Source organism: Cygnus olor, chromosome 2 (assembly GCF_009769625.2).
Source record: "Cygnus olor isolate bCygOlo1 chromosome 2, bCygOlo1.pri.v2, whole genome shotgun sequence".
Taxonomy (NCBI): domain Eukaryota; kingdom Metazoa; phylum Chordata; class Aves; order Anseriformes; family Anatidae; genus Cygnus; species Cygnus olor.
The window spans coordinates 102,471,184-102,488,238 of NC_049170.1; the positions used below are offsets into that span (position 1 = coordinate 102,471,184).

Sequence of the window (17,055 nt, forward strand, 5' to 3'; positions counted from 1 at the left end):
TTTTCACGAGAGCTCCCCCCTCCCCTGTCCTTCCTTTTTCCACCTTTTATTGCTGTGACATTATATGGTATGGAATATCCCTTTGGTTGGTTTAGGTCAGCTGTCCTGTTGATATTCCCTCCTCACCTCTTGCCCACCCCCAGCCTGCTGGCTCTGGGGAGGTTGGAGGGAGTCATGATGCGGTGCCAGTATTGCTCAGCAGTAGACAAAACACTACTGTGACACCAGTGTTCTTCTAGCTACAAGTGCAGAACACAGCACTGTATGGGCTGCTTCAGGGAAAGTTAACTCCATCCCAGCTAGACCCAGTACAACCTAGAAGCAAAAGTGCTAACGCTTGGGAACTAGATAGTATACTTATTTAAATCAGGGTATAAAACTATCTGAATGCTTTTGAGTAAATGTCTATACTGTCTCTTTAATTAGGTGTGCTACTGTCTTTTCTGCAAGTTTACCTGGAAGTTGGTTATGTGTTCCTCTCTGAAGGAGATACTTTCTACATTGATAGCTTCCTTCTTAAGTACACAAAATGATTTAAATGCTAAGACAGTTCTTGCATCACACAAATTCCCAGACCAAATTTCACAGACGTGTCTTCAACAGCTCTGTTTGTGACCTGTTTCCTGAAACAGGGTGGTACAATTCATAAATGGAAAAAATGTTAAGACTTGCAAACTCCTTTCCTACAAAGAAAAATGCCTCTAATATCAAAATATGAACAAGGTAATAAGACAGACAGTAACTGTCAGATCTATTTTGAGAACCCAACATAGTACCCTGTCTTGTTTGTATGCATAAAGAGAAGTAATTCTCTATAGTTTCTTTGTAATGTTTTCAGCCAAATGTTGAAAAAAAAAATCAAATATTACTCCATGACCTGCATTTTCATACTAACTAGGCAATGATAAAATAACATCTTTGATAATAGTTAAATACCATTGAAACAATAGAAGTTTTAGTTTTTTATTTTTTGTTTGTTTGTTTAATTAATTAATTACTACAGTAAATCCAGTAAAAGTCTTCCTTGGAGACCACATATGCTATCATATAAGCTCCATATTTATTACCACAGTATCAGGTGATAAAGTAGATTACCAGTGAAGATAAGTTTTTTTGAGAAAACAACTGTAGCCTTTAGAAAAAAATCATCATGATCGGTCTATAAGCAGGTGATGGATAGAGGACAATTCAGGTTTAGTTAATCCTACAAAATGCAATATAAATATAAAATTGCTAATAAATGGAAAAATACTAATTAAATAATAAAAGCAAACATGGAAACATTGACAACATGCTTTAACATACATTTGAAGTGGTGAGTAGGGTCAAATACATAAAGAAGATTTCTCCCACTGACTTGATTTTCCTGATTATTACTAGTTGGTAACTAGTGGTTTATGTAAAAGCTGAGAGCAAATTTAACTGTATATTTGCTCTCAGAAGGAAGTATTATATAAATGGAACAAAGTCATGTAAAGAAATCTTAAACCTTTGCTTTTCCTCCTGTTTTTTTTCAAGGACTGATAAGCACTGGCCATATGTTTTGGTTGTATGGAAGGGAAAAACATGAAAGGCTGCTTCTAGGAAACTGCAACTTATAAGAAAGGAGTTAGTTAGCCTATGTCTAGACTTTCTCAGTTGACAAGTTCAAGGGCTATGCCATTGACTGATCTATAGCCAACTAGAGCAGTCAGGGAAACTGAGATATGCCATTTATTTTCAGGGAAACAGAGCCTGTTGCTGAAGTTACTGTTGATTTATGATTTTTGTGGTCTGGATTTCTTCCTGATGAAAAATGTAACCACCATAGAAGCAGATTTTTCTACACTTCTATTCTTTTTTCTCATTATATGAAAAAGGAGAGCATTGCAAGAGTTAATTTTTTTTTTTTAGACAAGAACTTTGTTTAGTTTAATTTAATTCTGTTCAACAGAAAATGTGTCTCAGTTGTCAGTCCTTGGAATGTCCTACTGCATATGGCAACAATGTTCTTGTGTACATCTGGGGAATTTCTATCCTTCCTGTTTCCCACAGCTTTTCTTTAAAATAATTGTTCCCATTGGGAGACAGTCTGTTGAACCTATTCTCTTTGGGCTGCACTTACTTTATGACCTATACATTTTTGCTGCATAGCTGAAGAAAGGACAGATATAGATATAACAATGCAAAGAAATTGAGAGCTATAAGAGAAGGAACCGTATATTTTCTTCAAATATGCCCAAAGAAGACATACCTAAGGCAATACTTTTTTTACTATGTTTCTGTGTTATGTTGCTTTTTTGACAAAAAGAACAGATCTATGGCAGAGTCTAACTCTGAATTATTATAACTTAACTTAATACTTTCACAATTGGCTTCTACTAAGTGTTATATTTTTTGCATTGTTTAATTTCCAAACAATCCCTATCAGAAGGTAATTTTTACTTAGAATTCCATTATGACATAACAAAATTACATAGCTGCCAAAGTCAGATTTGATGTCAGGATAGTAATTTAAAGCTGAAATTCTGTGCTTCTATAGTCTCTCCTTAGCTAGCTGATTAAGATAGCACAGCTAGTGAAAAGATTCTAAAATCTGTGCGGGAATAGATTCCTTTGTGGGATCAAAGTTATATGAGTGCATTAAACCCAATCACCATTGCAATCTTTAAATAAATATTTAAACATTAAATAAACCATAATCACTTTAAACTGACAATAATTAAATATCTTAGGTACAGAAAACTATAAAGCAGCTGTATTCTATATAGCAATGCTAAAACAGGTTTTATTATCTTCCTCACATTCTGATACTGGGATATCATTAATACATGTACAAACGGATTTATCAGTGCTTTGAAGATATATTAAATCTAGCTATTGGTCTCTTTCTTTCTCTTCTGGTACCTTGACAAATAAGAAAGTGTTATATGTTTAATATGAGTAACTACAAGAATTACCAGCCTGGAATGTTATTTCTCTTCATCTCCAGTTTCATGAGTAAATCTTTTCATTCTTTTCTAACAGGAACTATCAAAGATTCAGAGGAAAGCTCATTAGTCTTCCTTCTTTACTGAAATGTCTTATTTTTACAAATTATAACTAATATTAAAAAGTGATATGCACTTAGATTTAATTAAACTGAAGCCATGTGCTCAGTTCTTTGCTTCACAAAAAACATGCAATTGAATAGAGGCTAGGATCTTGTTAATTTTTTAATTGTTATTATAGTTATTCATGAAAAAGGTTTTTAACATATATTGACTTTTTCAAGATAAGGCAAGGGCTTTGTGAAGTACTGCAAAGACAAAAGCAGATGAAATTCTCATCATAATGAGAGACTGAAATGGGAAAAGAAAGAAGAATAAGTGAAATTGCTATCAAACCTTTTTGGTATTTGCCTAAATACATTATATATTTTCTTCCATGTTTAAAAGTCTTTGGAAGAGGAGCTGTTTTACTTGCTCTTTTATTTATCTAAAAGTCATGCATGCTGTGTCACATAGAAAAACATGATCAGTGAAGAATGGAAGAAAGCAGAAAAGCTGGAAGCTTAAAGAACAGCAGTGGGTTGTTTTCTTGCAGGCTGAGCTTTCACAGATGAGCAGAAGGCAGGAATCTGTAGGGTCCTGACAACAATTTAGAGAGGTAGGGTGAGAGGAAAAGGTTGTTGAAAGAGAGAGCAAAGTGAGTATTTTATCAGATGATTTAAGGTGTAATCCTCTTTCACATACCAAGGGTAAATAAATACTCTTGCTACCTCACTGTTTAGGAGTGACTGCTGCCTCTTTTCTTGTTACTTCTCTATACTGTGGCCTTGTGCTTGAGGATAACCTTTATTCCTCACTACTCTAACAATAAGCTGTGAAATTCTGTGAGCATTTTATTGTCCAAGCAGCAAGAAAATATTTTTTTTCTGTGAACTTACAATGAAATTCTGCTTTTTCACTATTGTGACTATTGAAAAAATTGCACAGGTATCTTTCCAAATACTTGTTTGATGTGTATATGAGAAATATTCCTTCCTTGAAACATATATAGCACAAAGAGATATTTTAAACACAGAAACTGAGCAACTTTGATAGATCTCCTAACAGAAAAAAAAGTAAAGTTTTCTGTTGGTAGAAACTGAAAATCTACTTTTTCTTTTATTTCAGTCTTCAAAGATACAAGTTATGAAAAAGATGAAGGCCATTAAAATATTTTGGTTTCCTTATTCTCCTACTGTCATCTTGAAATAGAGGAAATGGACAACTTAAGACAACATTATAGGCACTGAAGCATAGATTACCTTTAGTTTGTAATTGCATTGATATCCATTCACTCTTTTTTTTTTTTTTATAAATTGCTCTTTAAGTGAGGTTGAACAGAAAGTAAGAAGATATTTCTATTTGCCTTTTTTTTTTTTTTGTCAGAGAGCTGACAAGTATGTAGCATGCACCACTTTAAATATTTAATATGCCCTAATCTTAACAGTGGCCAAGGAAAAAAACTATTATCTCAGAGTACTCTACCTGTATAATTATGTGGCAAAACCTGTGGGAGAGACATCCTGATAATAATGTCTCAATTTCACGTGAGAGGCTAGGGATAAAATAGCATTCATAGTTAGGAGGTAAGGGATGTGTACTTATTATACAAATTTGGGTCTGAAGTGCATGAGATAACGTTTACACTTTTATTTACGGAACAAGATGTAATGATTGATGTGTCTCCTACTGTGAACAAGGTTGTGACTAGCCTGAAGACGAAAAAACAAAACAAAAAAAACTATAGAGCTGTATTCTTTAACAACAGAGGAAAGTGTTGAGTTCAGAATAACTCTGGGAATGCTGTTCTGAGTATAGTTTCTGTGCCTTAAAATTTTCCATGTAAGATACACGCTCTGTTCTCATTACCATGAGCTATTATTCTTTTGGCAGGGGCAGTGGTGTTTTAAATTCTTGTCTATAATGTGCTTATTAGGAATATAATCAATCCAGTTACAGGCCCTCCACTATACATTAAAATAACTTTTTTTTTTTTTTTTTTAACCAAGTGTTTCCATGTTTGGTGAATTGTTGAAAGTTTGGAAGTTTCTACAGAAAATCTAAGTCTTATAAAAATTAAGATTGCAATATTTAACTAAAAAAAATATACTAGATGTCTAATCAAATGTATTGACTAGATGTATATGTACACAGCATACTTTCAGTTTGCACTAACACATTTCAAAGGCAAAGAGGTAAACCTCAAAAAACAGTCAATGTTTAATATTACTTTCTTCTAAGACCATAATACAGTAAATAGATGACTTCAAATACTAAGGGTCATATTCTTTGCTTCATTGATTACCTGCAGTTTTTAAAGTATGCAAACTAGATGGAACCTAAGAACAAAATTAAGAAGATTAATGCAAAAGATTACAGTTACAATTACATTTCACAGAATGTGAAAATGGTTAGAAGACCAGACACATATTCAGACTAACAGAATTTTGAAAATCCTACATTTGAATGAGTACCACAACTAAATTATTATAATATTGCTTATTTCAATAAATTTATTTTAAGGCAGTTAAGTTGTTATTCTACTTAGCAAATAAGGAATAGCATATATTGACCCCATTAAATGTTTTATTCAAATATGTTGGCCTCAGGAGTGGTACTACTTAAGAAATTGGTATTCTCCTATGCCCACCAATTTGTTTCTATTTTCATCCCAATCTCCACATATGAAGATCTGAGTGTGGAGGAACGATCAATGAAAAAGTCCAATTTTGTATTATTCTCAAAAAAATAAAATAAAAATAAAAAAGGGGAAAGGGAGGTGAAGGAAGCTGTAGGCAAATAAGGAAGGTAGTGCTTCTCAAGTTGTCTTTACTCTGGAATCAGTGCAACACAAATTTACACGTGAATAAACATTTCCTAGAAGGCATATATTTTTTCCAGAGAAAACATTTTGGTCATTCAAATGCCAATTAAAGATCACCTCAAAGGGATATTCAGTTTTGATGAAAAGAGAATAGGACTCTGTAATAATTTCTTACAATAATAATATCTCACAGATTGCTATTTATTATGCCTAGAGTGTTCTGCCTCTCTTAACTACTGAAATTCATCTTCTGCCAACTGGAAGTTATGACACCTTCAGCATCTTCTAATAAAAACTGCAGTAAGTACAAGCTGGAACTAGCTTATAGTGCTACAAAAAATTGTAAGTAGCTGCCTGTCTTCTTTAATACTTCTCCCATGAAACAAGATTTAGACTTTCTCTATTCTTCATGCTTAGTCTACATGTGTGTCCTAATTTGCTGCTTGTTAGTCATCAACCTGTTCTGTATTGCCCTCTGATTTGTGACTTCAGACTTCAGCTTATTGGAAAAAAGGAGGGATGAAGGTTGTAGGAGACGTTCAGCCTTATATTAGCTTCCAATTCCCATTTAATCAGCATGATGTTGGAAATCAACATTTCCAAAACATTTCCACATTTCTTCTTTGAGTCTTCAGTTCATGACCTAGGAACCTGATTCTTAATGGTATATTATACATGTATGCCTCGTTCTGCTATACCTGACCTTGCTTATATACTGGGGGGACAGATTATGAAAAGTGGTACAATAAACCATTGCTTCCATCAGTTCTGTGAAAGCCTCTCCTACCCTTGAGTATAAAGCCAGGCAAGTTATTTCAAACCACAGATACTGGGTCTCTCCTTTTCAACTTCAAACTTTACACTGCAGACGTTAGTTTCTGTTTTGAGACAAGAAAGCAGAGCTCTCTGTCTAACATGGAAACAGTGACTGAGCAGTCATATATCCTCATCTGCGTTGTTACACCCTCAACAAATAGAAGTCAGTGGTTTCATTTAAGGACCCAGGTATTTTGGATTTACAGATCAATTTGTACAGTGCTCCCAAGGCTATGTGAGGATATCTGTGCAGAAATTTAACATCTGTTTTTGGGACTCTGTTTCTTCTGAAATAGCTGCCAAACTAGTTTTGCTTTTAAAAAGGAGAAGATGTGAGTTTCATTCCTTTGAGCCTATTGAGAATAATACATCTTTAAAACAGTAATAGTGACCATATAGTTGCAATGGAAAAAGGATATAATCAAAGTAAGGGTTTGTAGGAAGAGGCCTCTTTTATGATAGTGTATATTTTTTGGTGACTGTTATTTTAGATTTGTCAAAGAAAAGGTCAGAGTTAAATTTGCTTTATAAAGTAATTTATTTTGCAATTCATGAGCTTTATCATAAGAAATATTACAGATAAGAGGTGCCACAAAATAAATAAGCTTTTCGGGTTGAAGTTTTGTTTTTCAGATGGGTAGTTTTATGAATCTTTTGTAAGATTAAGAAGGTGTGGAAAAATAAGAAAAATTAGTTTCAATTCTATTGAATAGCTTTAGTTATTTGAAGAAGGTGTCATATATACACTATTCATCAAATTGTCACTCATAACTATATAATTATAAAAAGCCTTCTCAGAGTCGTAACACCATATCCCACTTAAAGTCACCAATAACTTCTTTGTAAAATAAGTCAGGCTATTAAAATCTTGGCAAAACTGCACTGTGCTCTTAAATTTTCCTATCAGTTTAGGCAGCTGATCAGTTTAGAAAGAATAAAAAATGGTAAGCTTTAAATCAACAGGTATAATGGTATTAAAATATGCACTGCAATTCTGAATGAGCACCAAGATTATTGTTTTATTATGCAAATTAATTTATAACCTTCTTTATTACCATGAGATGTACTTGGAGGTTGATTTAAAAGCTGATATGAAAATGAAATATGTTCACTGAAGCATATCAAGGACATCTAACTGAAAGCTACACTATTTTAGTACCATTGGTGACAGTATCTTCCTGATGTTTCAATACTAATCCCATTAATTTTCAAAGTAACTGTCTAAGGACAATTTAATATGGATTATTGTTATGAAGGTATGATGACATGTTAGGGAAATTATTCTACTGGCTTTATGCTCCTCACTGAGATGGGAAAAAGAAGAAATATATATATATATTTCATCCTTTATATTGGTTCATTGAAGATATTAGCTTGATTATATGTATTCATTATTCTTCAAAGTTTTAAGTGTATATTTCTTGGAATTTTGGTGTGGAGAAAAGGTCATTTAAGTTTTTTAAGACCTACTATTCTCACTTGGTAAATCTTCTAATTTATACTTTGCTGTCTTTGAGTCAAGGATGTCTTATAATGTATTAAGGACAAAGAACTTTAATCACACATGGAAATCCATGACAATGGTAGATATCTATGAGTCTTTAAGTAAATGTACTCTCATCCACATGAGAAAAACAAAACAAAACAAAACAAAACAACACTGCACTCTAAAAGTGAAACTCTTGAATATAGCACCATGGAGTTTAACAGTGAAAATACTCATGTGCAATGTCTATACTGTCATACAAGTGTGTATACTATCATACCAGTTGATAAATACAGAAAATGATTCCAAATTGACAGAGTATAATTCACAATTTTGTGAGCTCAGTGAGCAGATGATATTTTCACTCAATATTTGTGTTTTCAATGTCTTTTTAAAAAGTTGGAACATCACCTGAGTAAGACTACAGAAAGGTCTAGTACTGTTGAAGGTCTGGGTGTTAGACTCTCCTTTGGCGTTATCTGCAACTACATATGAATCAAAAGTTCTAGGAACTATTATAGGTTTAAATGTAACTTAAATAGCATGAGCTTTAGGTTTAATTCATATACTTGTGTTAATTTCATCCAAAGTAGTATAACTTTTCTCATAAAATAAAATAGAAAAATAAAAAATAAATTCTATATTGCTCCCCTCAATGTGGTTATAAAATCATAGAGTGGTTTGAGTTGAAAGGGACCTTAAAGATAGAGAACAAAATGAGAAGAGGAAGAGAAAATGGAGAGGAGAGGAGAGGAGAGGAGAGGAGAGGAGAGGAGAGGAGAGGAGAGGAGAGGAGAGGAGAGGAGAGGAGAGGAGAGGAGAGGAGAGGAGAGGAGAGGAGAGGAGAGGAGAGGAGAGGAGAGGAGAGGAGAGGATGTTTGGTTGGAAGGGACCTTCAAACATCACCTACTGCTTGAGAACTTCAGGGCTAACCAAAAGTTAAAGCATATTATTGAGTGTATTATCCAAATGTCTCTTGAAGGATCACCTATCTCCAACCTTCCTGCCATGGGTAGAGATACCTTCCATTAGACCATGTTGCCAGGTTGCCAAAGCCACATCCAGCCTGGCCCTGAACACTTCCAGGGAGGGGGCATCCATAACTGGATCTCCAGGCAACCAGTTCCAGTGCCTCACCAACCTCATAATGAAGAATTCCTTCCTTATATCTAATCTAAATCTATACTCATAATTTAAAACCATTACCCCTTGTCCTATCACTGTACTTCCTGATAAAGAGCCCCTCTCTATCTTTCTTATACTAGAAGGACACTATAAAGTCTCCCTGGAGTCTTCTCTTCTCTAGACTGAACAACCCCAACTCTCTCAGCTTTTCTTCATTGGAGAGGTGCTCCAGCCCTTTGATCATCTTCATGGCCTTCTTCTGGACTCGCTCTAACAGGTCCATGTCTTTCTTATGTTGGGGGTCCCAGAGCTTAACGCAGTACTCCAAGTGGGGTTTCACAAGGGCAGAGTAAATGAGTAGCATCACCTCTCTTGCACTGCTAGCTATAGTTCTTTTAATGCAGCCCAGGATACAATTGGCTTTCTGGGCTGCAAGCACACATTGCCGGCTCATGTTCCGTTTTGCATCCACCAACACCCCAAAGTCCTTCTCTGCAGTACTGTTCTCTACCCACTCATTGCCCAGCTTGTATTCATGTTTGAGATTGCCCTGACCCATGTGCAGGACCTTGCAATTGGCCTTGTTGAACTTCTTGAGGTTCACATGTGCCCACCTCTCAAGCCTGTCCAGCTCCCTCTGGATGGCATCCCTTCCCTTCAATCTATCAGCCACTCCACACAGTTTAGTGTTGTCCACAAACTTGCTGACTCAATCCCACTGTCCATGTCACTGACAATGATGATAAATAATAGAGGTCCCAATACTGATACCTGAGAAACATCGCTTGTCACTGATCTCCAGCTGGACATTGAACCATTGACCACAACTGTTCGAGTGCAACCATCCAGACAATTCATTATGCAGTTATGTTAATTGCATTTAGCATCCAAGACCTGGACTTCAACAGAGAAGTGAATTTCCCCACAAGTGATCATTTAGTTCATGAATGTTCTGTCCCATTAAAATACATATATTTCCAATTTATTTGATGGAAAAAATATTGATAGCTCATTTTTTTATTTTAAAGTCTTTCATGATTTTACCAAGCAAATTACATTATATCATTATGATTCATACAGTTTCATTAACACCTAATATATCTAGCTTTTGACACAGAAATATATTATGCTGCCTCAATCACAAATGACAAGTCTATTATGGAATTAGGTAATTTAAGTGATATAAAAGATGGATGATTATTGTTGATTACTTTTTGTTAGATGATGGTATAACTGGAGGTATTAAGAACACTATATAATAGAAAAAAACTACTGTAGGCAGAAGAATAATGATTTTACTAAATATTTCTGGGCTTTGTTGTTATTGGAATTCTCACTGTGGTCAAGGGTTATGCAAACATTTTCTAAGAGCTAATTTGGACAAAAAATCCTGAATAGGCTTTTAAGCTTGTTTCTCACACTTAATCATTGAACTGAAGATATCATTTTGCATTCAATTCCCATCCAGAATAATATATATGTATAATCCAGTATATTTTAAACTCTTTTATGAAGGATGTAATAGGGGAAGGTGGACGCAAAATTCCAAAAGCAAATTGACTTTCAATAGAGATAGCACAGATTTAGTATTTAATGAAATACAACCTGCCAAGCAATTGCTCTAGAGAAGTCTGTCTTAATTTTTTATGACATTTTTAATTTCTCATTTTGATATCACTACATGCACATATTAGCTTAGACGCAAAATTTCAACACTGTATTCTCTAGGGGGAGAAAAAAAATCATGCTTGATTTAAGTTTAGAAGTCTCCAAGCAAATTAATATTTTAAAAAATCTACTAAGAAAATACATGCAAATGTTGCAATGACCTGCCTTTTCAAGCACAATCTGATTTAATATTTCAATTCTGTAGAAGTGTGTTGGTATTTATGGCCTAATCTGCCATCAGCAGCCTTAAAGACAATCTGTTTAGAAAATGATGCCTCATATGAGTCATTCTGATGGCAAACTGTGATCTTAAAAGTACCTATATTCAAATAACTATAAAAAATCTTGCTGATATAAACACTAAAAGATTAATCACTTGGAGTTAGATCTTTTTCTTTTTATTTCTGTGATATATTCCTGGTAGCTTTGAATTTTTTTATTATTATTATTATTTTTTAATAGACAAAGAATAAGGTTCTCTATCAGTTTTTTAAATAACTTTTATTTTAAATAAAAATAAATATTTTTATATGATTACATGATATTAGTACTATACCTATGTTACATTTTTTTCCTCTGAAAGAGTGTCTAATAGAGAATATCAAGAGTATAGCCTTCAGGTGATTTTTTCATGATATCATACACATGTTAAAAGGAACCTGTTGTACAGAGCAACTTTTTCCTAAATATCTATCATAAGTTCTTTTGCAGTTCTGCAGAAGAAGAGATACTGAATCATGTCATGGTTCTCTTCCAACCTTCAGGTTTCCTTTCTCTTTTCTCAGAAAGCAGATTGGCACTTCAGGTAAGGAAGATGGTGTGCATCCAGAATATGTGTGCACCCAGAGAAGGACTTGGGAGTACCAGAGAAGGACCTGGGAGTACTGCTTGATAGTCAGCTGAATATGAGCCAGCAGGGTGCTCAGGTGGCCAAGAAGGCCAACAGCATCCTGGCTTGTATAAGAAGCAGCGTGGCCAGCAGGTCTAGGGAGGTGATTGTCCCCCTGTACTCGGCTCTGGTGAGGCCGCACCTCGAGTACTGTGTTCAGTTTTGGGCCCCTCCCTCCAAGAAGGACATTGAGGTGCTCAAGCGAGTCCAGAGAAGGGCGACGAAGCTGGTGAGGGATCTGAAGAACAAGGCTTACGAGGAGCGGCTGAGGGACCTGGGGTTGTTCAGCCTGGAGAAGAGGAGGCTCAGGGGCGACCTTATCGCTCTCTATAGGTACCTTAAAGGAGGCTGTAGCGAGGTAGGGGTTGGTCTATTCTCCCACGTTCCTGGTGACAGGATGAGGGGGAATGGGCTAAAGTTGTGCCAGGGGAGGTTTAGGTTGGATATTAGGAGGAACTTCTTTACTGAAAGGGTTTTTAGGCATTGGAATGGGCTGCCCAGGGAAGTGGTTGAGTCACCATCCCTGGAGGTCTTGAGCTTAGTGATATGGTTTAGTGGAGGACTTGTTAGTGTTAGGTCAGAGGTTGGACTAGATGATCTTGGAGGTCTCTTCCAACCTAGATGATTCTGTGATTCTGTGATCAATTCACCCTAAAATCAAATCAACAAAACACTAGAAGGCCTGCTCCAGAAGTCTCAGAAGCACCCTGACTTCTACAGTGTTGAATAACACTAGAATAGACTAAATAGACAATATTTAAACATATACATAAAAACAAACAAACAAACAAAAAATAGGTTGGCCTGGAATTAGATAGTTATGTCTTATACTATAGATCAATCCATGTCTTGGTTCTGCTGGATTTGTCTTTTATTTTTTGCCTTTTCAGGATTTTCTTCCATCACAATGATGGAATCCATAGCAAATCTATTTCAAAAAAAGCACATCTTTTAATTCATAGAATAATAGAATGATATAATCATTTAGGTTGGAAAAGACTTCTCAGATAATCTAGTCCAACCTTTAACCTAGCACTGATCATCACTGATCATCAAGTCCAACCATTACTCAGGAAGGAATACTTTTTTTTTCCTTTTTTCCCCTGAGTTACCTGTCTGTAGGAAGAGCACATATACATCACCATTAAAATAATTCTAGCACCAAATTAAAATAGGTTGAAAAAGAACTTCCATGGTTTTTTTTTTAGATTACATTATTTTTGTGCTGAAATTGAGAAATATTTCAGCCCCAGGGTCCCACAGTTCTTTGCTGTTCAGATTGTATATACTACATCCAAGCACTAAATTCTCTCGTGAAAAATACAGATACAATTTTTAAGGATCACATATGAACACAAACTGAGAATAGAGAAAGACACGTAACAGTCTTTCCAGTTGGAAACACATCTTACCAAACACCGAGTCAGTTACCCCATCCATCATCTGTCATTTGTGATAATCAAGAAAGACCTAAAAACCTATTGCAAAGGCAAACTTTGTAACTAAAGTTCACCCACCAAAGAACGTTGACTATATAAAGCTATGAATTTATCACAGAATATATTTTCCTCCCACTACTCATGACTCACAACCTAGAGATCACATCTCTCTTCCCAGAGAAAGTTCCTATCACCCTTCACTGCCCTCATTCTAAACTCATATCAACTTTCATATATGCCTTAGATACCAAATCCCTTTTTCTCTATATACCCAATTAAGGTCAGAAAAGTTACTCTTGTATTTAGTTTTATAAGTTTTTTTTCTTGATTTCAGTTTCAGAACAGAAGATCTGGTATGTCCAAAAAGATTTCTATGCTTTCCAACTATAATAGTATTTTTAATAAAAGAGATTACTTTTATGTAAAAACCTTCCTTCCCTGGAACAGTTGTGCTGTTATATTTTCATTACCTGTATGTGTGGGTACCTGGCTATATTTCTCAGTCTGAAAAAACTAAGATATTTTGCAGCAGTTTTTCTGCTCAGATCAATCATAAGCCCAAGTTATTCTAATTTTCATCTCATCTAAAGGACTCTGAAAAGATTTTGTTTGTAGTTTTTGGGCAACCAAGGGACACGAGAACATGAAATATGGATAAGGTTCTCATGGATGCTTTTCAGTTGGGACATTTTCTGCAGTAATTTTAGAGATTCAGTAGACATGCAGAGTGCTGGGATAATGGAAATGTTGACATGAATACTGGCTAAAAATAAGTGAGAAGTATTGTTCTTGCACAATAAAATAGTAACTAGGATTTTCTATTCACCTATAGATCATATCCTTTGCATTTTCTTTTACTGAGAGTAAAAGCTGCTAATTTTTTTAAACAATCTAAATATTTAAAATATGACATGCAGTAGAAAAACAAAGTTTCACTTCTATAACCTTTAAAATTATAGATAATAATGAAAAATATAATTAAATTTTACATAAACATATATTATTTGTACATGGATTCATTGTATACCAACTATTTGTTTTCCTTTTCCTGCCCTCAGGAACTATGAAAAATCTAAACAGGTCAAGTCCAGCATTACTGAGTTAAAATTTAATTTATCTTCCATTCCCAATTGAAAACGTGATATTATGGAATATTTTTCACTATTACCTCTCAAATTGCTTCTATTCTGTATAGTGTATTAAATGCAATGAAAATATATGAATTTAAGATTTCAATTGACTTCTCATTTTGTATTCCAACATAGAATAACAGATGGAGCATGGCATGTTTTAAGTTAGACATAGGACTTGTGTGATGGGAAACTAAAGATTTAAATCACATAGAAACTATGAACAGATCTCATTATTTCATTTAGCCCAATATTTTCTCTATGTTTTGATCTTTAGGAATCCATGCTATATAAAAGCACACAAAATTGAGTCTAATTTCAGGAGGCAGTGTTCATTTTTTTTATGGACTGGTACTGTATAAGAGAAATATCAGACTGCAATGAGAAAGGCTTAATTCCTCCAAGTCTGAATATCTTCAACGAATAGTTTTGAACCTATAGGTATTATTGTATCATGATCATAACTAATATAGTGAATTCAGAATGTTTTAACACAATAATTCAAGTTCTAATATTAGCTTTGTTAAATATATTAACATTACTATGAAAGATAACCTAGTTAGACTTTTTTTCTTTTTTCTTTTTTTTATCAGATATTACATTTCCTCAATAATTTAAAATAATGATCTGCATTGCAGCTGTTATATAAGCTTCCAAAATATTCTGAGAAATCTCAAATTTAAGTTTTATTTGAAGAAAATTGACAAGATCTGTTCTTATGAGTATAAAGCTGTTATTGCAGGAAAGATCCAAGTTTTGACATTCGGTGGTGCAGGAAGTTTGCCAAAATGGGAGGGAGAAGAGGAAGAATAGTTTTCTATGAGGTACTTAATCTGCATATAGATAAGCTTCTTCACTCTGTGAATCATAGATATCAATCATTCATGTTCATCAGTGTCTCATACATATTCATTAGAACAAACTGTTATGCATGATTAAAGCTGTTATAAAATGACAATACTGTGTTTTGTTTTTATCTCAGGTCTCTGTGTACTGAAAACTCCACTGGCTGTTTCCATCTTGTGATCTGAGAACACTTTCTGCTATCTGTAAAGAACCAAAACTCCATATGAGCTTGCATGGATTTACAGTCTGCATTCAAACCACTTAGCATTTTTTAAGCAGTTATAAAGGAATCATGAAGGTTTTCTACTTTCTGAGCAAAGATTTCAGCAGTGTTCAAATGCAAGTTACAAGTTTTTAGGGATTAACAAGAAATAAGTGTATTTAATGTGTTTGCATGCAGATATGGGGAGGAATATTGCTAGATAGGAAAATGCAGGTACATATTTATATTTCCCCTAAATTTATTTTATGATTTTGTAGCTGTTCTAATGCTTTCTGAGAGTCCATTTGGACTCACAGACTGACACTAGATTTGGTATAGGACTGGCATGAAGCAGGGACACAAAAACTAGCCCCTTTCTTTCATAAACTCATATTCTAGCACCTTGGACTGTCATTTATTTTCTACATTTGTGTCGAATATGAAGCTTTATTGATTCTACTAGAATTACAGCTAGGAAAGACAAGTCTAAAAAATACATGTGAAGTAGGTTTGTGAAACATTCAAAATATATTGTCCTTACATGCTTAATCTTGAAAGATTAAAACACATTTGTTTAGTACCCAAATTTCTTCTGCTATACTATTTCTTCAAAAGATCATAGTACTTTTGTTGTCATCTGAAAATAGTAAGCACTTCAGCTTTTGGCTTGGAAACAAATGTTTTACAGAACATGTTGGCTCTAAATATTCTCAAACATAAGAACTGGTAATCCTGATAAAATTAGAATTGAAATGTAGGTTTTTATTATTTCACTTAAATGAATGAAGAATACATCAATGAGTGACAGGTATTTCCTTGAGATAAAGACATGTCCCAGTTTTTGCCATTAGAATCTCATTTTAACTCCCAGTTTTCATTTAATGATGACAACTTGCTCAGTGAGTTAGTGAGCCTAAATAGTGTGACTTGCACTAAACTGAATCCCAGATCAGATATGTATTTATTTGGGTAATACTCCAGAATTAAAGTGGAAGAACGTGCTTTTCCCTGAATTTCTAACCTACGAAACAGGAACATGAATAGAAAAAAATAAACATATAGAAGACTATGAAATATTATGGCAAAACAGTGAGTTGGTCAAGGAAGGATCATGTGACATTATCAACACATATAACCACATCTGGCTATTTGAATTTTCTACTCAGCCTAAGGAATCATAGTTTTCTACTCTGCCTAAGGAATCACCCAACTTGCAACAATAGTTTGAAAGCTTTTCCTCATATCTAATCTAAATTTCCCTGTCTACAATTTAAGGCCATACTTTCTTGAACTATCAGTTGAGTACATGAAGAACAACTTATGACCTAGAACTAAAAAGCCTCAATTCACTCTCACTAGACTTAATAAGTTTAAGTCCTTCAAGCTTTCCTTAAACCTATTTATAACCTATACGTATGCCATAGCTTTTCTCACTGTATTCTAAATCTTTTTGGAAAGATGACACCTTGAACAGTACTTCACAGTCACATTACTCCAGTTCCTTCTTTACTTGTGAAGATCAACATTTTAAGATTATTTTGCGTTTTACAAATAAAGGATCATTCTGTATATCTTAGCATCTTGTTTGTCCTCTTCATAACAGCATGGTACTGTGATCTCAT

The 17,055-nt window shown here is 34.4% G+C and overlaps 2 long non-coding RNA genes across 2 annotated transcripts in view; one reads left to right on the forward strand and one right to left on the reverse strand.

The window, feature by feature from the left end:
* The window catches only part of LOC121066348, a 42,408-nt gene that overhangs the window by 17,103 nt on the left and 8,250 nt on the right, over window positions 1-17,055 (reverse strand). The gene's annotated exons all lie outside the window — the stretch shown is intronic.
* On the forward strand, window positions 6,046-17,005 carry LOC121066350. Its single transcript, XR_005817697.1, has 2 exons — window positions 6,046-6,132; window positions 15,368-17,005. It is a non-coding gene; the product is annotated as an uncharacterized LOC121066350 (long non-coding RNA).